The 23,224-nt window shown below is 45.0% G+C and overlaps 1 long non-coding RNA gene across 1 annotated transcript in view; it reads left to right on the forward strand.

Moving 5' to 3' along the window:
• The window catches only part of LOC147708762 (uncharacterized), a 99,553-nt gene that overhangs the window by 62,672 nt on the left and 13,657 nt on the right, over window positions 1–23,224 (forward strand). The window contains exon 2 of the long non-coding RNA XR_015296518.1: window positions 22,191–22,550. This is a non-coding gene — a long non-coding RNA (uncharacterized LOC147708762). The remainder of the gene's footprint in view (window positions 1–22,190; window positions 22,551–23,224) is intronic.

The following is a 23,224-nucleotide window of genomic DNA, read 5'->3' on the forward strand; positions in this document are numbered from 1 at the left end:
ATAAGTGCACCCAAGGCCTACCAGGGGCTGCAACATGTGTTATGCCACCCCCTACTGGCCATCTAAACAGACAGAACTGGCTGGTAACCAAGCTGGGGCAAGGTGGTGTAATCACCCTTTGCTTTAGATATAGTATACCTATATCTAACCCTAAAATGGACACATATACTCCTATAAGTCACTCCTATGGCAGGCCTTAACAATCCTGGAGGCAGGGTGCTTGGAATTATGTGAGATGGTGCTCTAGCATGAGCTGAGCCTGTCTGCAGCTTTTGGATAACGCTATACCATATACTCTTAAGTGCATTATAATCCTCACGGATATTGATAACTTTGGCATAGCATTATCAAAACATGTCGAGTAAGGTGTCGTACGAATTGGAATACTACCCCCTCGCCAGTTCTGGCGACGGGGGTAGCATTCCACCCTTTTAGAGGGGCAGGACATGTATGTAACTGTGAACCCCGGTTAAAGTTAACTCGAGCCTCAGCATCACAAAATGGATGCTGCCACCACAGACACAGGTCTGACCTCCTGCTGCTGGGAGTCCTTCCAGCGAGGGAGGCCTGGACAAAGGATTTCCTGCCTTGGGAGGTGCCAGCACCACCCCAGGCAGGATTTTGTGTATTGGGTAGGACAGGCCTGAAAGGAATGAGACATGCCTGGGGCACACAAGGTGTCCCTGTGCACACACCGGTTCAAACCAGTTGCTGGGGCACTCCAGCCCCAGCTCTGGCGCGAAACCGGACAAAGGATAGGAGGGGTAACCACCCCCTTCCTGGTCCCACCCATAGGAGGGACCTAGTCATAGTACAGCCCCCTTCAGGAGAATAAAGGTAGGAGCTGGTCCCATTCCAAATTAGATTAATCCTGATTTGAAACTACAAGAAGAAACTCTGGACTTCGACGTTCTGCTCCACAGAAGACTGAAGAAATCTCCCTTGTGGCCAAGGAGTGACCACCCTGCACAAGCAGGCACCATCCAGCGTTCCAGCGGTTCACTTTGTCATCTTCCATGGTGGATCCAGACTTCAGAGCCCGACGAGACCCGGACTTCCAGACCTCTCCGACCTCTACCCACATCTGCAGCACAGCTGTGATCCGTGGGTGCGATGAGACGCGTGGGACCGGCCATCTTGAAGAAACTGCACTTCGCTTCCAGCACGACTTCAGAGGCATCCTCGACGAAGTGCTTTGGGGATTGAGAATCTCCAGCCCGAGCAGCTCCTGCACAGAAGATCAGCCCTCCAGCATCCACGAGATCTGCGTGGGGCCCTTTTGCTTGATTGCTGCTCGACGCGTTGTCTGGTCACTTGCCGGCTGGCTAGTGGCCTCCTAGACGACGATCCTTGAAATCCACACCGCTGGTCTGGTTGCTCCAGACTCGCACTTGCTTCCCTGCAAAGGAGAAGCACCCGGACCCTCCTGGTCCGCACCAGATGCCTTTTCCACTCACCGCGTGGGTTGCCTTTGTCAAGGCCTGTTGACGCCGAATACGGAACCAACACCGCCTACAGCGAGAGCCTGAGTGGGACAGCTCGTGCTTCCATCCTGGTCGTCGAAGACACCACCTGGTCCACGTGGCTGCAGAGTCAAGCATCCACTCCACCTGATCGCGACAACAGCATCTGGTTCCTTCCTGGTTCCACGCCGGTCACTGGCTAGTGACTTTGAACATTGTCCCCTCTGCTTTCAGGTCTTCATCTTCCTCGATCCACCCTTGGATCGCTCCGGACAGCTTCCTCCTGGTCGCCTCCAGGATCTTTCTTCAAGGCTCCACAGACTTCAACGCAGAAACCCGACATACTTTCACACCTATGCACCCGCAGCCCGTGGGTGAGGTAACGAGAGCATTTCGGTGCTCAAGGATAGATTGACTCTCCTAGTGTCCAGGTATCCAGTCGTTTTAGTCCTAGCTAGTCGGAACTGTCTGTTAGTTACCTTTTCGTAATTTGTACTGTCCATTGACTTTGTCCCGCATCTCGCGTGTGAGTTCACACTCTGCACACGCGTCCCGTGGGCCTCCTGCTACTTACCTAAAGTTAGGGTAGTGTAGTCCCAGCGATCCTTCAGTCTCTGGACAGCTCCATTCCTTCTATCGATCTCCTTATACCATTTACTTAATTTATGGTTTGTCGTATCCCTAGGGCACCATTGTAATTTGTGCAACTTAACGTATTTTTCTTAAGAGTCTTGTCATGTGCTTGGCCCTCTGATCTCATAAAGAGTTCAGAGGTGTTTTGTTAGTAATAAATATGGTGTTTATTTTCATAACAACCTGTGTGGTGTCCTTTCATTTGGTATTCAAGGGGTTATATGTGGTAAAACAGCTGGCTTCACATGCCAAAAGAGTTTAGCCTAAGACTGCTTTGTCCATGCTACCATGAGGATAGCTGGTCTATAAGGTTGACTTACAACCAATCACCATAAGGGTTGTTTGGACTGAGGTGATCACTAGAACTAGTGAGCATCATATATCAGGCCAACTTCTCACACATTCAACAGATTATAATTGGTAAAACAACTAGTTTAACTCGCCTCTCAGTCTTAGCCTGAAGGCTGCTCTCCACAGCTACCACTAGGATAGCTTTCTATAAGGTTGACTTTATAACCTACCATCAATAAGGGTCGTTTGGACTGGTGCAAGGTGCCCACTAGAATAGTGGACATCATATACCAGGTCAACTTCTCACACTTATCTTCAGTAACAATATATCTGTAAGAGACATACATTAGTTGTAGATCCCTTACCACCCCACCCATCCTCTCCGTTGTGCGAAATTACTTCTAGGGATAGGGACTCCCTTCCAGGGCCCTAGTTATGTGCATCAGTGATCAGTGTCTTGCATGGCTCTGCGCTTCTGGCGTGGGAAGTCGTGTCAGAACTGACATCAGCGCGCAGGAGCGGCGTCTATATAGACATCGCAATGTCATCCCGGAGACCACCACGACGGACGTGGAGTCGACCGAATCCACCTACCAACGTGCAGGGGTACTGCTAAGAGAAAGAAATTCCGGATCCAGTCTGGACGCCTGGGGGTAATTCTAAGGTAAGGAATCTATAACTAATGTATGTCTCTTACCGATACATTGTTACAGAAGGTAAGTAACTTATTCTATGCCACTCTACACCACTCCACTCTATGACTCTTCACACAACCCCACCCCACTCTATGCTACTCTACTCTGCACAACGAACACCACTCCACTGTACACCACTCTACTGTAGACCACTCTACTCTCAACACTTTATTCCACTCCAGTCTACACCACTCTACATCACTCCACCCCACCCCACACAGTGCCACTCTATGGCATTCTACACCACTCCACTCTACTCTATGCCACTCAACTCTTCCCTTCTCCACCCTATGCCATTCCATTCTACCCCAGTTACTCGACGCTACTCAGCGCCACTCTACACTACGCCACTCAACTCTATGTTACTGTACTGTAGGCCACTGTACTGTACACCACTCCCCTATACCCCACACCACACTACACCACTCTACAACACCCCACTCTGAGCCACTCTACCCTATGCCACTGAACTATATGCCACTTCAATCTACACTACATGACTCCACACCATTCTACTCTATGCCACGCCACTAAATTTTATCCATGCTGTACAACATGGCTGAAAGAGATTTGCTAAGCCAATAGCTCTCTCATAGAAGAGGCCTGTTGGTTTTGCCAATGCTTGTTTGGATTTCTGCAGAGCAATCATGGAGGGAGGGAGAGTTCAATTCAGGGAAAGAGATGATTCCAAGTCCAGGAACGTCCTCAGGAATACAAGAAGGCAATTGTACTGGAAGCACTAAACAGTATTCCATTTCTGTTTTCAACCTCTCTAATTGGACCCTATTACCACCTGAGCAATCAATTCTTAGATAAGGATTGACTTTTGTTCCAGCGAGTCCTGTTTTTTTTTGTAAAACAATTTTTATTGCAGATTCCAATATGATCATTACAACGCATTTGCAATTATGTTTGCGCAGGACCCCAGTGTCTCTCATTACTTCTGAGTAGTATGTACACAGCCTTATAACCCGCATCCCTGAGGCCTGGTGGCGTTCATCGTAATCAGTGCATTTTCTTCATTACTCAGTGTAGGTATGTCCAGTGGTCAACCGCCATCTGCTTTTAACTTTTTTTTTTTCCCCCCCAACAGGTCCCCCCCCTCCAGCATCCGGTCAATGTGTATTTCTAATCTCGGTATCATTGGGGTGCTATACCTCCCTCCCCCTTCGCTCTTCCCTCCCCCTCCCCTCCGGTGTTCTGTGGTGTCCAGTGCCTGCGTCCGGTAGTAGTGTACTAAAGTATGTGGGTAAGCTGCGGAAGATGGAGTAAATCATTGAGTGTGTGTGTCCATGGTAGGCGCAAGGATCGGCGCCGCCTCCCCCTGGACCCCAGGGTCTACTGTGTCCCCCTCCTCCTCGCTCTCCACTGCACTGTCCCTGAGCGCTTGGGCTAGGATTTCCCATGCCAGTGCCATTTCCTGAGCTCTCTCGTCTGACCCCCGTCGTGCTAGTTGGTATCTGATTGTGCTCTCTGCCGCCGCCCACTTCTGAAATTCAGTCAGCCATTTCCGGTGCGTCGGCGCCGTCTTTGACTTCCATCCCCTGGTGAGTTCCCTCTTCGCAATAAGTAGGCCCATGTCTATGAATTTGCTCGTCAGTTTATTTTTGCGCGTGTGTGGGAACCAATGTAAGAGTGTAGTCGCACTGTCATATTGCAGGTCTCTGTCCGTGACTTCATTCAAGGTGTCGCCCACTTCCCTCCAGAAGTCTTGCAGGTGTGGACAGCCACTTAGCATGTGCAGTAAGTCCGCGCCTAAAAGCGCACATCTGGGGCACGCTGCGTCCACCGCGCCAAAGTATTGTGATATTTTATGCGGGGTGAGGTAGGCCCTATGGAGTATGTATAGGTGTATTAATTGGAAGCGGGCGTTTCTGGTGCTTTTCCTGGCTCTCTGAACCAATTGAGCCCACGTCGTGTCCGGGATCTCTCTCTGCAGGTCTGTCTCCCATTGGGTTTTTAGGCGAGTCAGGGGCTGCAAGTTAGCCTCAAGTAGTCTAGAGTGCAGACATGTGACTGCCTTGATCGTCCCTGCAGCCATCATCGTGTATTGGCATGCTGGCGATGTTGGGGGTTCGAGCAGCCCTTCCCCCCAGTGCGCCTGGATCACGCGCACCACGGCCGCATGCAAAAGGTAGCCACCTCTCGGGAGGTCATATTGCTCCTGCAAGGTTTGGTACGGCACGAGCACCCCATCAATGTATAGGTCCCCCACCATCTGCAGGCCAGCCTCCTCCCAACCTTGGAGGTTCGACCAGTCGCCGCCATGTGGAAATGCTGTCAGCATACCCAGTGGGATTTCAGGTGCGTATGGGTGACCGAGACCCGCCCGCTTCTGCATGCGATTCCAGCAGAGCCTCAGCGTCCGTTCTTCCTGGGACAAACCACTGAGCGCGAGTTTCTGCTGCAAGGTAATATACGCCAATACGTGGCGGGGGGTGCCAGTGTCCCTTTCATGTTCTGGGCCCCGGTATACCCTTGCCACCTCTTGTGTGAAAAACTGCAGCTGGGCAGCTAAATAATAGAGTTCAAAGTCCGGGACGGCGAGTCCGCCCTCGTTCTTTGGGCGGGTCAGGGTCGCTAGAGCTATCCTCCGCCTGCCAGTACCCCATAGAAAGGACACCACCTGGGACTTCAGGCGTCGAAAGACGCTTCCCGGTATCCACACTGGGAGAGTCCTAAAGAAGTATAACAATCGTGGCAGGGCTATCATTTTAAGCAGAGATACCCGGCCTGTCATGGATAGCGGAAGAGTGGCCCAAAAGGTCATGTTACCTTGTAATGTACGGATACAGCGGCCGATGTTGCCCTCCAGCAGGTCTGCGGGCTCATGGTAGACATGTACCCCCAAATAAGGGAGGCAGTCTGGTTCCCAGCGGAGCCTGGGGCGGGCCCTGGGACATCGCTCCGCTCTCCGGAGTGGGAAGAGGCACGTCTTTGCCCAGTTCACTCTCAGGCCCGAGACCTCCCCGAATCGCGCCAAAAGGCGCTCCGCCCCCTCCACCGCTTCCTCTGCATTGTCCAAGAACAGCAGGAGGTCATCCGCGTACAATGATATGTAGTGGTGGATCCCGCCAACTTCCAGTCCCTGGTAACAGTCTCCTCTTCTGGCCAGTGCCGCTAACGGTTCCATCGCGAGGGCAAATAACAAGGGGGAGAGCGCACACCCCTGCCTAGTACCCTTATGCACTGTATAGGGATCCGATATCAGCGCACCTATTCGTACCCTGGCTCCAACCGACGCATAGAGTACTTTCGTCCATCGCATATAGCCCTCACCTATGCCAAAACTGTGCATCACCCTGTACAGGTAGCACCAATCCAGGCTGTCAAAGGCCTTCTCTATGTCAATCGCCATGACCATAGGGGCACTGGCGAGTGGTGGGGGATCCGCCACGAGCCTCAGTAACCTGCGGATATTGTGTGACGTGTTTCTGGTGGGTATGAAGCCCGACTGGTCCTTGTGAATCAGGTCCTGCATGTGGGCTATTAATCTGGCGGCCAGTATGGTACTCAGTATTTTATAATCGGTCGTCAGCATCGACAGAGGTCGGTACGACGCCGGATCAGTGCCGTCCCTACGCGGTTTTAATAGGGGAATCATGATCGCCTCGCGCATCGAGCGGGGCAACTCCCCTTTCTCTTTCGCCTCGTGGTATACGAGTTGGAGTCGTGGTGCTAGGATATCAATATATTTACTATAGAATTCCACTGGTAGTCCATCCACACCCGGCGTTTTATTGCGCGCCATTCTCTTTATGTTACAGCGAGTCCTGTTATTAAATTTGAGTTGTACATGAAAATATTATGAATAAAGAAAAACTTGTTTTGAACTGCCACTTCTGAGTTATAGATAACTACATTTCTGTAGCAATAGCAATTTCAGGACAGATTCTTGCCAATTAATGGGGCTCTATTTGATATTTTAAAATATAGTGGGTAAAGTGGAGTTTAATCTGTTAATCTACCCATTAGTATACCCCTAATTCAATTTATAAATGAGAGCCGTCTGGGACATTGCATTTGGTGAGGTGCTATGTCAGTATTCGCATTAAGGAATACATTCCCTGATTTAGAGTTTGACAGAGAGGGTACTCTGTCGTGTTTGTGGCAGAGTACTCTAACAAACTCTACATCAGGTTCTTTATTCCTAATAGCAAATACTGACAAGGCACTCCAGGCTTTCAGTTCACTCTTCCTATTGTAAGTCAGGCAGACAATTATCTATCTATCTATCAGCGGTGCCCTCGCTGGCTCTAACGACTAAATGATTACTCCATGGCCTGACTGAGTGCTGGCTGTCAGAGTAAGGGCATCACATCGCCCTCCCTATTTAGGACTGATGGTCTGATGTCCTTTTTTTCTGCCCGTCACCACTACTGAAAACCTGGCAGTGATTAACAGAAAAATTAAGATAATTACTCCACACTCATGAGAAAAAAAAATCCATGGGTTTTGAGGTCATTAGTTTTTTGTTTTTCAAAAACAAACTGTGACTTTGGGAGGTTTTTTCTTTTAACCAGAATTTGATGGACGACCATCAAAACTAATGGCAGCCACTCCCCAAACTTTTAATACCTTCAGAGGAACTCCTGTAACGTCAGTAGCTTTGAAGATACCTAGATCTCCACTGGGCTGGCAGTGATCTCTGTCCGTCAAGCTGGCGTATTTATTGTCCTCCACCATCCTGACAGAGTAAATGCTTCCATAAGTCACTTTGGTACGCTGCACTGCATTACAGGGAAAGGGCAGGAATGCGCAGTATTTAAAGCAATATGGCACATTCTTGCCTTTTCCCCTGCGTTGGTGCACTTTTAGAATTCATAGCGCCAACACAAGCACCCTTGCTCCATGGGGGAAAGGTGCCTGCGTTGCATGCAAGATTGCGTTGGTGCAAGAAGGGGCACCTTCCTGCACAAAAACAATCCTGGGAGGCATATTCTTCTTTCTGTGTGTGCTGCACACATAGAAAGAGGAAGAAACGAGAAAAAATATAGAGATATTTCTCCTTGTTACGCCTTCCTTGGGAAGGCGTAACTTTTTGGCGCATTTCCAAGTTTGCCACTCTTGGTAAATCTGGGAATACATCAGAAACCATTGGAGTTTCATACGAACACCCATGGAATGTCTTCCCAGGGCAGAATATCCCAATGCATCGATTTGCTCTACTTTGCGCTACTCCAGATTCATGGAGCCACACAAAGTGGCTATATGTGGCTTCACAAACCTTACTTAAGGTCTGCGTCGTGCATGTACCACGTTGCATGGTGCAAACGCGAAGCAAACCTCCTCATAAATATACCCCTAAATGAGGCCCAAAGTACCCCAACCATCTGTATCAATAGCCCGATTATACTCAGCACGAGGCACTTATCTCAAACACCCTGTTCTGTATTATTATGTAGAAGAAAAGATTGATGGTTATTTCGACAATCATACTGTACAATACAATAGCTGCTGATTGGAGCAATTCACTTCATACATTTCTCTGTTTTTATACAAATCTTTATAATTTAGTTTATTGCTTGTTCAGCTTCGGCTTATTTTTTAACAGCTACATACAACACCACTGCGTTTCTGCATGGTCTCCGGTCTCCACCTGTAGCGCAGCGTCAGACATCAGTACATACAGGCACTTTCATTTTAAAGGTTCACTGTTCATGGTAAATGTGAAAATACTAAACTGTAGCCATTAAACAATCCAAACAGAAATATGTATGATTTCATATCTACATGTGTGAGAAGCGGGAAACATTTTAATTTAAGAATCTGCAACACTAACGTACACCCGCTCGATCTCATTGATTACCAAGATCTTCTAAAATAATAAAAGAACAATTTCAGACACGAATTGTAGGGTCAAGGCTACGATTCTAACCATTCACCTACCACTTAAACAAGACATATCTTTAAAGTTTATTTGTATTTTTCTGGTGTCCTACTTTGCTTTCCTCAAGCAATTAACTGATAGGCTAACTAAGAGAGAGAGATTTATGTTTTCTCACTAACATTCTGAAATAATTTGTTAAAAAGGAAATTTTCGATCTATTACGAATCATTGTGCTGGTCATTCCTTTAGATCCGGTTTAGGGGAAATTAGCTTTAGGAAACCAGCACTATTTGAAATTAATCTTGTTATCTGTGTCGTACTTTATGCGAATGAAATGCGATGAAATCCCCAGGGGCTGTGTCCTCAGTAGTATTGTAGGAAGCAAGCAGCGTTTCTAAATTACTAAAGTGGATTACACAGGAGGTCTGTTATCAGTCAGCAACCGCAGTGTATGTCCCACGGGTAGATAAAATGCAAAGGAAGCCATTTTGTATTCCTTTCAGCAATAAATAGCTACTGTCAGGAAGTGATATCCAAGTTGAAACTAAGTGACTGATGCGCATTCATCTGCAGGAATATATTTAAAACGGGTTTTCTTCAAACATGCTATATTTCAGTGTTTGCACCCAATATGGATGTGAAAATTCCCAAAGGGCACGTGGTATGTCGTTTTAACTATCTGTAATTTCATTCTAGACCGACGTAGCCTAACATTTGCATTGTTTCAGCATTGGCTCTATATACTATTCTGAATAACCACGCTTCGGGGTATCGGGGGTTCAGGCTCAAACAGTTATTGTAGCAATATAAGCACTTTCATGGCCGAAATTTGCTCTCTCTGTAAGAACACATATTTCAATCTTCGCATTGCTTTTATTCTGTTCACTGTGGTATTTGAAATGGTAAGCAAAGTCTGTTGCATTGTTCCCATTCCCTGTAAGTCTGAGCTGGTCTCTGGAATGCCAAGAGTGAATGATGTAATAGAATGTTGTTGTGATATGATGTTGTGCTGTGTAGTTCATTGAAGTTAGGTGAATATCTGGAGACATTGTGTATGAGTGTTGTTTCAGCAGGTTATGTGTTGCAGTCTGGTCTCTGTTGAAGAAATTATGAGGTGAAGTGATGCATGGTTAAACTTTCCATTTGTGTTTTGTTTTGTGCCTTGAATGTGCAGACTTGGGGATGAATGGGAAACTCTTTGTCCAAGGAAAGCAGTGGGTCCCATGCATTGGGTGTTGCGTGACTGCGCATCTGTGACGTAGTGTTCTGTGTGCATAAATGTTGTGAGGCATCAATGTGAGTGTGCAGACGTGGTGGTATGGCCTCATTTCGGTGGAGGCCGCAAGACTTGTAACGTTGCGAGGCATCAGCGGAAGTGACGTCACAACAGGAAGTGACTTCACGAAAGGTGGCTTGCACCATCAGGCTCATTGCCTCCCCTCGCTCACCCCTTAGATGCGATTGCATCTGAGAAGTCAGCGCGTGAGCAGCGTGCTGTGAGCTCCGAGCTCCTCGTCCCAGAGAGGCCAAAAAGTGAAGTCCAGCTGTTTGGCAGGGGGGACGGGGTCCAGCCGGTAAAATAAGTGGGGGGGACGCCGTCCATCCACGTGGTACCCCGACTCGAGCCCTGGTATGGCCTCTTCTCAGTGGAGGTCACAAGATTTTCATTAGATTATCTGCTGAAGATTCATGGTCGTCCCAAATCTCCAAGAGCTCCTTCTTGATAAAGCACAGGGCTTTGGCATTGACGAGATTTGTTAAAAAGGCTTCCTTCCACCCCATTTTGCCTGCATTGGAGATTTATAACCCCCAGATCCGAAGTGCTGTACTGTATGGTGCGAAGTTGTGGGGTTATTGTAATACGTCTACTATGGGGATAGATGAAAATAACTTAATCAGGTCACTCTTAAACCTCTGCTGTGGCACTCCTCTCTGCCCCTGAGACTAGAGCTTACTTTAAAAACAATATCAGAACAGGCCAAGCTTGGCCCTATCCTATTTTGGTTTCGAGTATGGAGCACCACAGAGCTGACACCTTATAGAGATACACTTGCAGACATTATTAGTCGCTATAATAGCCATAGGATCTCTTGGTTGGATTCTTGCAGCTGTAGTATTGAATAATTGACTTTGATAGGTTTTAAAACTGGTCTTTTCTTAAATTTCATATGTTGTACGCATTGGTTGTTTATTGATTATCTACATTTTTTATGTTAATATATTGTGTTTTGTTGATCTTTTATTGTATTTCTATTTTTTTCATACTTGTGTGTCAATGAATTTTTATGTTTATCTCACAAATAAATGAAAATTAAATGATTGGGGCGAGGAAGACAGATGAGAAGAGAAAACCTATTGTACATGCCTTCATTTCTGCATTTTTATGTTATGTTTGTTGTTGCTTATGGTGCTGCAGCTAGTAAAAGCCACCTTTTTACCTGTGGCCTGCTGAACTCCTGCTGTTGCTGGTGAAAGCTGTTTTATTGAGATGAGATGTTTCTAAGGTGGTACCATAGACATGAACAGGCGTAGGAGGCCGGGGGATGCTGGTGCCAAAGGATCCGAGCCACATAGAGGACTGTTTTTGTGAAATATGTCCAGCAGCAGTGTAAATACTTTTCTGCTGCTGTGACTTCACAAGAGTGTGTAGCATTCTTTGTAGGTCACTGCTGGGATATTATGGCAGAGTACAAGTTCCATATTGTGCTAGTTTCCACATGCAGTACCATTCTAATTTTTTTTAGTTATGACTCATTGCTTGTATTATATGAAGTTGGAAGCACATTTGAGATGCCCACTATGTTACACTACCAAAGAAAAATGCTGGAGTTCATGCAGATACAAGATACGTCGTTGAGTTTACTCCAGTAGAAGAGATACTGTCAGTTTTGTACTAGTGTAGACAGCCTATATAAAGTGTTAAGGCGGCCACGGGTGGTTTGGGGGAGATAATGGGAGATAATAAGAAAGTAAAAAAAGAAAAGACTTACCTGCCACTCCGCTCCCACTGATGCCCGCCTTACTGCTCCTCTTGTTGGTGCCGGAAGAGGATGGGCTCGCATGGCACAGGCTCCACACCCAATTCAGACACTACTCTCATAGCATGAAAGCAGCACCAAGCTTGGTCTGAGCGGCCACGTTTGCCGCTCAGACTGTGCACTGGAGCCTGTGGCTTTTCTCCAACCCAGCTGTGTAACACACCTGGATTGGAGAAACACAAGTGCCCATGTGTTTTTGGCTGGCCCAGGACGGCCGGCCAAACATACATTAACACACTTATAAGTGCACAATACTCCTCCTCAACATGCCCTCCCCGACCAACAGCATAAATAAAATGATAATAATGTTGTGTTATTATCATTTTATTTATCATCTGCTGGTGAGGGCAGTGTGGCGAGCCCCTCCTCCATTATGGAGGAGCCGCCCCTGAGTGTAAGGCAAAGGGTTCCAACGATAAACCAATCAGGTGGCTTAGTAAGATGAGCGCTTCCCATAGAAACATGCAGTAATCAGGTCTTAAGATCAAATCCTAGCAAAGCCAACTTCAGCTTCCATCCTGAAGAGATGAGTAAACTGAGTGCCATTAAGGCCTCTTTATGAGGATAACTAGCAACCAAATTTGTATTACAAGTTGTGCATATACACCACACTTCCAGTTTTGTCCCCCCCGCCCATTTTACCGGGGGAAAAGCATGTGATTTGCACATCCGAAAAGGTATGAATGAGGGGTGACTGGCGGGGATTAGTATGGAAACCCACTTCTCTGGCTACTGAACATTTCTCCAGGAAAAACTTAGGGGCGGCATATGTTCAAAGACATATCGGAGTGCCAAATTGAGCCAAAATTGGCAGCGCTACTCTCCGACATTTCCAAAACATCAGGATGCGCCATATTTACAACAATAGGGCACACCCCTGCATTTTCCCTAGTTCTGGCACTTTAGCGCCAATGCAGGCATCCTTGTTCCATGGTGCAAGGGTGCCTGTGTTGCAGGGAATGATTGTTTATGTGCAGGAAGGTGTCCCTTCCTGCACATAAACAATCAATAATGACAAATTGTTACTTCTATGTGTGCTCAGAATGTAGCACACATAGAAGTAGCAAATCATTATTATTTAATGATTGTTTTTGTGCAGGAAGGGACACCTTCCTGCACATAAACAATCAATCATAGCGTTTTGCTCTTTCTATAAGTGCTGCAGAACGCAGCACACATAGAAAAACCAAAAATGAGGAAAAATAGAAGTATTTCTCCTCGTTTCACCATTCTAACGCATGCTCTATCATGGCGTTAGTTTTTGGCACTGCCTCAGATTGACAGATCCTTGTAAATCTGGAGCAGCTTTAAAAAGCAAGGGGTGTTGCAGTGGAACGTCCACAGCAACACCCATTGCACGCCCCTTTCACGCAGATACAGCATTAAGAAATTGCAGTAATTATTATTATCTGTCACAAACCCCAACAAAAGACCTACTACGTGTGTTACTGTGTCTTTAATTCAGCTAGAGGCCACCTTTTCAGTAAAAAGACATTGCTAGTGATGGCCGGAGTAAACTTGGCCGTTTGTTTGTGTGTTTTTTTTCTTTCTCTTGTCAGAGCATTGTTTCTGGTTCAGATACATTAATTGTCACCTTCCACAACACCCTATTTATTCGTCAGTCGTTAGTAACAAACTTGGCAACAAGTGCGCAAGCTTTCCCATTGACCTTTTACCTGTGAATGGAAAAGGTATCGTTTATCAAATACATATATTAAATAGCTACATTTACCCCACCTGTCTTCATCCGCCTTCTCCTCTCCTCTGTCACCAACTGGTTCCTGGGTGAGACAAAAACAGGTCAGTTGCCATTACGCCAGTTGATTGCTTCTAAGCTCAATTCTACCTAAGCGCCTTTCTGCTCACACCACTGCTGTCGTGGTTCTTTTAGCTGCCCCGAACCCAAGCAAAATCAGCTAGTTATCCTGAACTGTCCCCTGATTGGATCATAGAGACGCATTTACATTGGCCATTAGGCTGGATCGTAGAGCTCATTTCATTTGTGGCCTTAACAAGATTAGCCTCAGTGTCCCTTGGGGAAGGAGTCCAGTGCATCTGACTACTGTGTCAGCTGCTTCCCTGCGCCATAGTTGCCTTGAAACCCCCACCGCGGCTCCATAGTTGTGCCCGCTTTAATTCTTTCAGTAACCACTTAAGACAAGCCTGGCCCGTGCAATTGCAACCCACATGTGGGTAAATCAGTAATCCTGAGCGAGACAATTATTTAGAAACCTGACAAGACGGATTTTAGCTGTCATAATCAGAAACGGTGTACACCTCGTCACAGCTGCCTTATTCCCCAATTAAAGATGAGTGTAAATGGTTCTGTATTTTCTACCAGTGTTGATATTACATTACAGCACGACTGGCTGAGCATTCAAACTTAAGCATTAAACTTGGGTGACCAGAATTTGAAAGCCCAAAACCGGGTCATTTCACAAAAATAGAAGGACTACTATTTTAAATCAACCGAGTGTAGAGATTGACAGCGCTCCTCAGCAGAGAAATACAGAAGAGGCAGTAAGAACAAATACAATGCAATTTTTAAAGCCAGTAGCATGCCTGTTAATTAAATTGCTTTCTTATAACTGATGCTAACTATACCTGCTTAGGAAATCATAACTGCCAGCTGTACATTATTGATGCCTCTACTCCAAATTTAATCAAAACGCAATCAACAATAAGAGAGTTCTTTTGATGTTCCCCGATTTACTATGAGACCATCCTTACCATGATCCTAACACTATCCGCATGATATCCCGCCCCACCCCCGTCCTGATGAAGAACCCCAGCAAGGCAACATCCACTGCCTGCATCTGTCTGGGCCTGCATCTGTCTGTGGGTCGAAACGTCAACAGCTCCTCTCTCTTGCAGCTTCCGTCCTTATATATGATTTATTGTATTTCTCTTGGAAGCATGTTATTCCTGTAAATAATTTTTTGAACCGTTAGTCCGTATTTCATGAACCATTTTTACTACAGTGCTTAGTAATGACCAATGCTATGTCACCTCTTTAATCACTTTACTCCTCTCCCTATACTCTCACACCCCCTCCCTTCTCCTCCTTGGGGCACTTAATACATGCTAATTCTGATAAATAAATAATTTTGTATGAACCAAAAATACGTACACATTGTGATTAAATAACAATGTTTTTACTATTTCTAGAATTAGACTCTTAATTATCACATGTGTATATATATTCACGTTCTCTGTTCTGGGACCCCCCTTCTCAGTACCATACATCACCCAGGTCCCAGTGACTACTTTGGGTATAACCCGTGTTTCTGTAACACAACATGAAAGAAGTCAGCAACAGGGAGTACGCAGTGCATGCAGGCAGCCCTAGGCAGTAGATAAGAACAGCGGCATGCGAAGTGGGGATAGCTAAGTCATATGTAGGTAATTCACCTGGACCGAATGCAGGCGTGAGGAGATCGCCAGTACCCTAGGGGCTAGGCATGCCTCTTTCCAGTCATCCTCATCCATTTCGCCCACCCAGGTCACTCATCTCTGCTGAAGGGAATCAAATCCATTAGGGGCATGGATAATCAGAAACCCCTAGGTATGTAATTCCTATGTGGTCCCATTGGGTGAAGCCCTCAAGGGTGGAAACTGTTGAATCCACATGCCCTGCCACAGAGGGGCCAATCCCATCCGGCACTGTCTCACCAAATCAGACACAAGACCGCTCTCCAGGGAAGCACCGCCCTTCCCAGTGGCGTAATGGAACTTAAAAGGCCTCCCCTGCAAAATGCATGCAGGGTGGTCCCCACACTCTGGATTCAGTCCGAAGCCATGGGCCTGCCTGCAATGGAGCGGGCCCCTGATGCTCGGAGGCCCCCCTGCACTGCGGGGGCCTTTGTTAATCCACCGGCCCCCCTGAGTACATGATGACGTATTCTGGGGCAGTCAGGCCCTGTAAAGTAGTCCAAGGAGTCCCTCAAAGCCTACCAAATGGAGTTCCAAGTGGTAGGCATGCTCTTCCCAGCCTCCAGTAAACCAATCATTGATGGGCACATTATATATATATATATATATATATATATATATATATATATATATATATATATATATATATATATATATATATATATATATATATATATATATATATATATATATATATATATATATATATATATATATATATATATATATATATATATATATATATATATATATATATATATATATATATATATATATATATATATATATATATATATATATATATATATATATATATATCGTAATTTTCTTCAAAACCTCCACAAGGGCGAAAAGAAGAAGCGGACCCACACGACTTTAGGCAAGATGTTATTTATTCCAACCTTCTTTGATAATATATATATGTCCATCAAATAGAAGCACTCAACGGGTTCCCAATAATGCATTTTGTTCAGTTGAAATGGCAGATGTGTTTCGACAACAGTATGTCTTTCTCAATGCCCTTAGAGTGGATTCACTTGAAGCATTCGTTTTTGTAGGGCACCCCCGCTCCCATTGGTTAGAATGCTGTCAACTACAAATCAAACAAAGCTAGTGGACAGCATTCTAACCAATGGGAACAGACGAAGCCCTTGTGGACTCACACTAAATAAGGAGAGGAGCACGCAGCACCCCTCCCTGAGCTGATTTTGGCCCTGGAGACCCCATCCTTCAAGGCCTGGCCAATAAACGGTGGCCTTTCAGTTAAATTGGGAGAAGGTAATGCAGCCCCCATCCCGGGCGAATTTTTACCCGGGGACCTAATCCCTTTGGGCCCAACTGTATTTTAAAAGGAGAGAAGGGGATGCAGCCCCCCTCCCCGTGCCAATTTTGACCCGCAGACCCCATCCCCCAGGGCCCGGACACTTATTCAGGATGGGGGGTGGCTCAGTGGCTCCGTGGCTCCCTCTCCTAGAGCCATTTATGAACCTGGAGGGTCAGCTCCAGCTATGTCCCGGGGTGCCCAACCCCAGGACATGGGGGTTTCCCTGCCCGTACTGCACAAGCTGAGAAATCTGTGTTTGCTCTCGCTTGGTGGGAGCAATTTCATATCTCCCGCCAAGCGTGAGAAAACACGAAGCCCGCTTCCAGCTCGCGGAAGCTTTAAACATGGTTGGGAAACAGATCTGAATATTGCTACCGCCTGCAGGCAGCAGCATTTTTAGCTGTTCCCTGCGGGCGGGAGTAATGCACCAGGGCTCCCTGGGGCTGAAATCGACCTCGGATGGGGGACGCTTCCCTCCTCCCAATTTAACTGAAACCCTTTATTGGCCAGACCCTGAAAGATGGGGTCCCCAGGGCCAAAATCGGACCAGGGAGTTGAGCTGCGTACTCCCCTCCCTATTTTAAAAGATAGAGGTCCCTGGGGATGGGATCATGGGGCAGGAAATCAGCCCAAGCAGTAGGGTTGTCTACCCCTCCCCATTTACAATATGGCTGGGCACCAGTAGATGGGGTCCCAGGGCCAAAATCCATCCAGGGAGGGGAGCTGCATGCCCCCTCCCCCATAAATCCAGCAGTCGGCCCCAGGGATGTGGTCCCCGAGGCCAAAAAAGGCCGGAGGGGGGACCACATAACCCTTTCCCCTGAAGAAATGTGGCCAGCTCAAAGGGATGGGGTCCCCATGGCCAAAATCGTGCCAGGTAGAGTGGCTGCATGCCCCCTCCTGGGATGGCTGCCTTTGAGAGATTGACCACAGGGCCTGACCACAGGCCAGGCCCTGTGGCCAACCTCCCACCGCACATGGCAGTTGGGTTAACATATGGTTATTAAATATTCATTTACGTAAAAAAAAAAAAAAAAATGAAATTCGCAGAAAAAACACCAAGGTTACTGGGATGTTATAATTAGGGAATAGAATTGAAAAAAACTTAGAAATTCACTAAAAAAGCCAAATGTTACAGGGATGTTATAGTTAGATTCAGATTTTAAACACGCAAAGCCATAGAAATTCAGCAGTTATAGTTCTACTTATCTCAAGAAACTATAACGTGTGCCCTAAGGTAACAATAACTCGCCCCCTCACCATGCACTGCTAATTACCCCACATGTTACATCAGTCATGACATCTTCTATGACATCATCAATAATATCACTGCAACATTTGCAATAAAATTATTGATGAGAAAACTATGCATGCTACAGTTACCTTAGGGCAAGAGTTATAATTTCTTTAGATAAGTATAACTACAACTGCTTAACTGCTGAATTGCTATGGTTATGTGTGTGTGAAAAATTTGAACCTGATTGTAACGTCCCTGTAACTTTTGTCTGTGTGTGAATTTTATATATATATAGGCTGGAGACTTGTCTTTCGCACTATGGTGACTGATTGATTTTTACTGCAATAAATCTCACTGCAACAAATATGCTGTGGACCCTACCTGTCTTCTTCGCCGAGCATTCGGTGGATCAGGCGTGTGGTTTCTACATTTTTATATATATATATATATATATAGAGAGAGAGAGAGAGAGAGAGAGAGATGTAAATATACACAGTTAAATATTTTAAGCAAACTTGTCTTTTAAGCAAACAGCTGGATGGACGGACATACGGGCGGGCGATAGATAGATAGATAGATAGATAGATAGATAGATAGATAGATAGATAGATAGATAGATAGTTAGATAGATAGTTAGATAGATAGATAGAAGGATGGATAAAACTTCTAGAGCAGTGATCATCAAACTTTTTAATGCCACTGTCATCCCCCCGTGGAAAAAATAATAATCGCCCCCTCAGAATTTTTCACAATTGTTCTATTAAATTGTATTTATTAAAAGTATCCACAGTGTGTGGCTGGGCTTTTTACGAGAGTCCCTTCCCTTTTGGCACACACTCGCAACTAGGATATAAATGACGAAAGATGTTAGTGATGGCCCATTACAGAGCACAGTCCCTCTTTTGGCCAGAGCCTGGAGCCCCCCGCTCCCCTCCCCACCCACCCGGTTTCACCTGAGGCCCCCCGGGGGGTGCAGGTTACCTCAGTGTGAAGACCCATGTTCTAGATTTTATTGTATTGTAATTGCATTTATATAGGGCATACTACCCCTGACTAGGCGTCAAAGCGCTATTTCGGTGAGTAGCTCGCTACTCCGGACCCATAGAGGATTAGTGTTGAATTAGTATAGTGAAACATGCAAGTACATTTTAAGTGGTGGATAGGTTAGTCAGTTATTTGAATTCGGAAGGATAACAGAAGGATAGAAGAGAAAAAAATGTTTGTATTTATATAGTGCTTGTTACCCCTGATGGGGTGATGAAGCAAGCTACTCTGGAAACCCATGAAAGATTAGTGGTGAATTATTATGGTGAAATTTGAAAGTAATTTGAGTGGTGGATATTAGTCAGTTATTTGGAGTGAGAAGGATAGCGGAGGGATAGAAGGGGAAGAAAGGTTTGCATTCATATAGCACCTGTTAACCCTGATGGGTGTTGAAGCGTTTTTCTGGCGAGTAGAACGCTACTCCGAAACCCATAAAGGATTAATGTTGAAAATTACTGTAGTGAAATATGAAGTAATTTGAGTGGTGGATATGTTATTCAGTTATTTGGATAGAGAGGGAAAGAGGTTTGTATTTATATAGCGCTTGCTACCCCTGATGGGGTTTTGAAGCGCTTTTTTGGCGAGTAGCATGCTACTCTGGAACCCATAAGGATTAGTGTTGAATTAGTATGGTGAAACATGAAAGTAATTTGAGTGGTGGATATGTTAGTCAGTTATTTGGATTGAGAAGGGTTGGGGAGGGGTAGAAAAGGGAAAAAGGTTTGCATTTTTATAGCACATGTAACCCTGATGGGGTGTTGAAACGCTTTATTGGCGAGTAGCACGCTACTCTGGAACCCATAAAGGATTAGTGGTGAAATAGTGTAGTGGAATATGGAATTTAAGAAGTGAGCATGCTAGTCTGTTATTTTGATTGAAAAGGATAGTGGAGGGATAGAAGAGTGAAGGATTTGGATTTTGTTTTTGAGGTCATAGCAGTAGGAGGAGGCTTTTGAATGAGTAAAAAGGGGTTTAGGAGGGAAGAGTCGGAGGGAAGAGTTTAGAAAGGCTTGTTTTGGGGGATCTGTATAGTAAAAGAGGCATCAGATGATGCAAGAAGGGGTAGAGTAAGAGAGAGTCTCGAAAGGGTTATTTTGGGGATCAAAGTAGTGGTATGGGGTTTGGGATAAATGAGAGAGTGGATGTAGAGATATATTAAAAGATGTATAGGGTGAGAGATCGGGTAGTGCATTGGAAAGAGTAGTAGAAAGAAGTTTGAGAAGTCAGAAAGATGGGCTAGATTATATATTAAGAGAAGTATAGGCTGAGAAATAGGGTAGTGCATAGGAAATACTAAATTAGAGGAAAGGGATGAATATATAGATCCATTAGTACATTGAAAGTATATAGATGCATAAACGAGGTAAGTATATGTAGATTAAAGATATTGATAGAGGTACAGGATGAGAAATAAGGTAGTGCATTGGATATGCGTTTTCAGGAGAAAAGTAACAGACACACAGATACAAGTACATGGAAGGTACATAGATACTCAATGGAAGCTAGCACATGTAGACCAAAGATGATTTTTTTTAACAGCATAATTATTCTACATGTTTATGCAAAGCAATACACAAAGATAGGTACGTATCTATAGTGAAAATACATTTTTATATACAGAGAGATATGCTGTAAATTTCTGTTTGAGTGTGGTGCTTATGTGGGGATGAGCCAATTCTTGAGTAGTTTTCTGAAGATAAGATGGTTATCGGTGGATCTTATGTTGGGGAATAAAGAGTTGCATAGTTTGGCTGCTTGAACAGAGAAGGATGTGCCACCAATGTTTTTTTTGTATCTTGGGATTTTGAGGCGAAATGCCCCTTTAGAGCAGAGGTTCCTTTGTTGAATGTGCTTGGTGATTGTATTCCTGATGAAGAGCGGTCCCATTCCATGTATTGCTTTGTGGGTGAAACAAAGTAGCTTTAACATGGATCTTCTGCAAACCGGTAATTAATGCAGGGCTTTCAAGGCAAGATGGACAACAGCTGATGAGAAACAGTACAATAGCAGGTAAAAACAAGCATTGGCAAAGCCAAGAGGTCTGCCTGGCTGTGAGCTTTGTCAAAGGTTGTTTTGTTTTGTCATGGTTTTTGCAAAACTTTACTGCAGGGGAAGCTGCAAGGTGCTCCATAAACTAAATAAAAAACAAACTTTGGCAAAAAGCAAAAACATTGCTTTGGTCTCAAAAAGCACACATTGCCACTGTAGTCCCTGTCTCTAATGTGGATGTGTTTCCTGTGAAAGGGCAGAATGCTGTCTCTCACTGTGAAGTTAGTCAATGAGTGAAGTGAGCTGACCCATTGCCCCCTGTTGTATACTGGAGTGGGTGGAAAAAATGTGAATGACACAATACAAGCTAATAAAAAGGGCTAGCTGAAAATGCATAGAAGTATATTGTACATAACATTTTATTAAAATCAAAAGGTATGGGCTATTGTCAGACCTTAAATGAAATCAGTCCTGAAACAAAAGGTACCCAGAGTTCATCTCTTAAATCCCTTGCATTCTACCAAAAATGTTCAAATTCAACCATGTTTCCAATGTCAAATTTTGCGATTCCTTATTTTGCACCGGATTTTCATTCATACATCCCATTTAGCAAATTCGCATTCGCAAAGGCCGAAATTCTGTGAATTTCGGCCTTTGCAAATGCGAATTTGTATGATACATATGGCCCGTAATCCCGTAATATCTGTATATCTGTTATATTTGTACAGGGGGGTTGTAACCTGGCCAGATTCACCACTAATGAAGTGGTTTGGGGTACCCTGGTGCCTAGTCTTATTTGACTGTTCTGGGGTGAGATGAGAATGATCCACGCATGACTTCCATTTGTTGTACGTGCCCTATGAATCCATTGAGAATGGGCTGGACAGCTGCCAATGGCCGTTTACTCTATGCTGGCTTTGCCACATCTCAATAGGCTATGTAAAATGGCTAATAGTATCCTGCCCTTATTAGTTGTTATACAAATTATTTAGTTTAATCCAAAACCCTCTTGTAGGAGCTCCAAGCTCCGATTGGACACAATGTAAAACCTTTCTCCCGGTACTTTGATTTGCTTTGCTTCAGGGTCTGCTTTATTCATATGCACTCATGTGATCTACATTTCAACAGACTGTGCATGTCTAACTGCTTGAAATGGTTTGAAAAATTAAAATCCTAAGGGATCTCGCGTTGTGTTTTCTCTTTCTATACCCTAGGTTCAAAGATCATTGTCAATGAAGATGTCACCCTTTTGGAAAGAGAAGGGCTTAAAAAGGCTCCTCTGCAGTTGAAGCGGGTGCCAACAAGAGGTGCTTCACCATTACTGGTTCGGAAACTGCTGCATGACAGACGGCAGACAGAGGAGATTCAAAAGTGATAGTTCATCATAAAGATGGACATGAAAAATGATACACCATAAAACTGGATTCCATGTAGCTCCCTTTTTTATGTAGAATTAAGTAAGAGAACATTTGTTGGGGCGGACTTTCTGGGTAAAGAAGACTATTGCTGCAAGCAAAGACTAACACAAACATCTAGTCAAGGACCAACTTGTATTTTTATTTTTGAATTCAATGGTGAGGATGTCAAGATGTCTTTACTATATAAAATCTTGTTTTATTTAACCACACCTTTCATTGTTCCTTGAATCGTCCCTAAGTAGTGGACAGTGTTGTTTGGTATGTTGTATTCTTCCCACAACAAGGTGCAGCTAAAATCCTGTTGAGGTAGGTGTGTTATCCCAGTGCAACCGAGATTGCAAACCGGAGCTTGTATTTGATGCAAGTTGATTACATGCAGAGGACAGGCAGGGCAGGGCCTTGGGGTGTGTCTGAACGGTGCACAAAGAAATTGTTCATATCATATTCTACTCTTGAGCCCACTCCAGTCAGCCTTTTTTCCAGTGCTCCAGCCTCGGACTCCTGAAAAGACCCAATGTATAGCGATTCGCCTTTTTGCAGGGGCAGCACCCAACACCCACATTCCTATTCTCATTTTACAGTGCTTCCTCTTGGGCCTTATACTTAACAGACATGTTTTAATAGATTTATGTATACTGAGGCTTGCTATTCCTTTCAGGGTTATTACTACCTACCTCACTCCAGAGACCCTCCACCCCTAAGCACACCCATGTCAGGAGCAAAAAAATCAGCCTTGGGAGCACCATATCTGCCTCAAAGGGAGAGCCTTCCCGGATAGATCAAGGCCAGCTTGCATATCTGTTTTGTGAAAGTAATGAAATTGTATTAAT

The sequence above is a fragment of the Lissotriton vulgaris genome, chromosome 6, assembly GCF_964263255.1.
Source record: "Lissotriton vulgaris chromosome 6, aLisVul1.2, whole genome shotgun sequence".
NCBI classification, from domain to species: Eukaryota; Metazoa; Chordata; class Amphibia; order Caudata; family Salamandridae; genus Lissotriton; species Lissotriton vulgaris.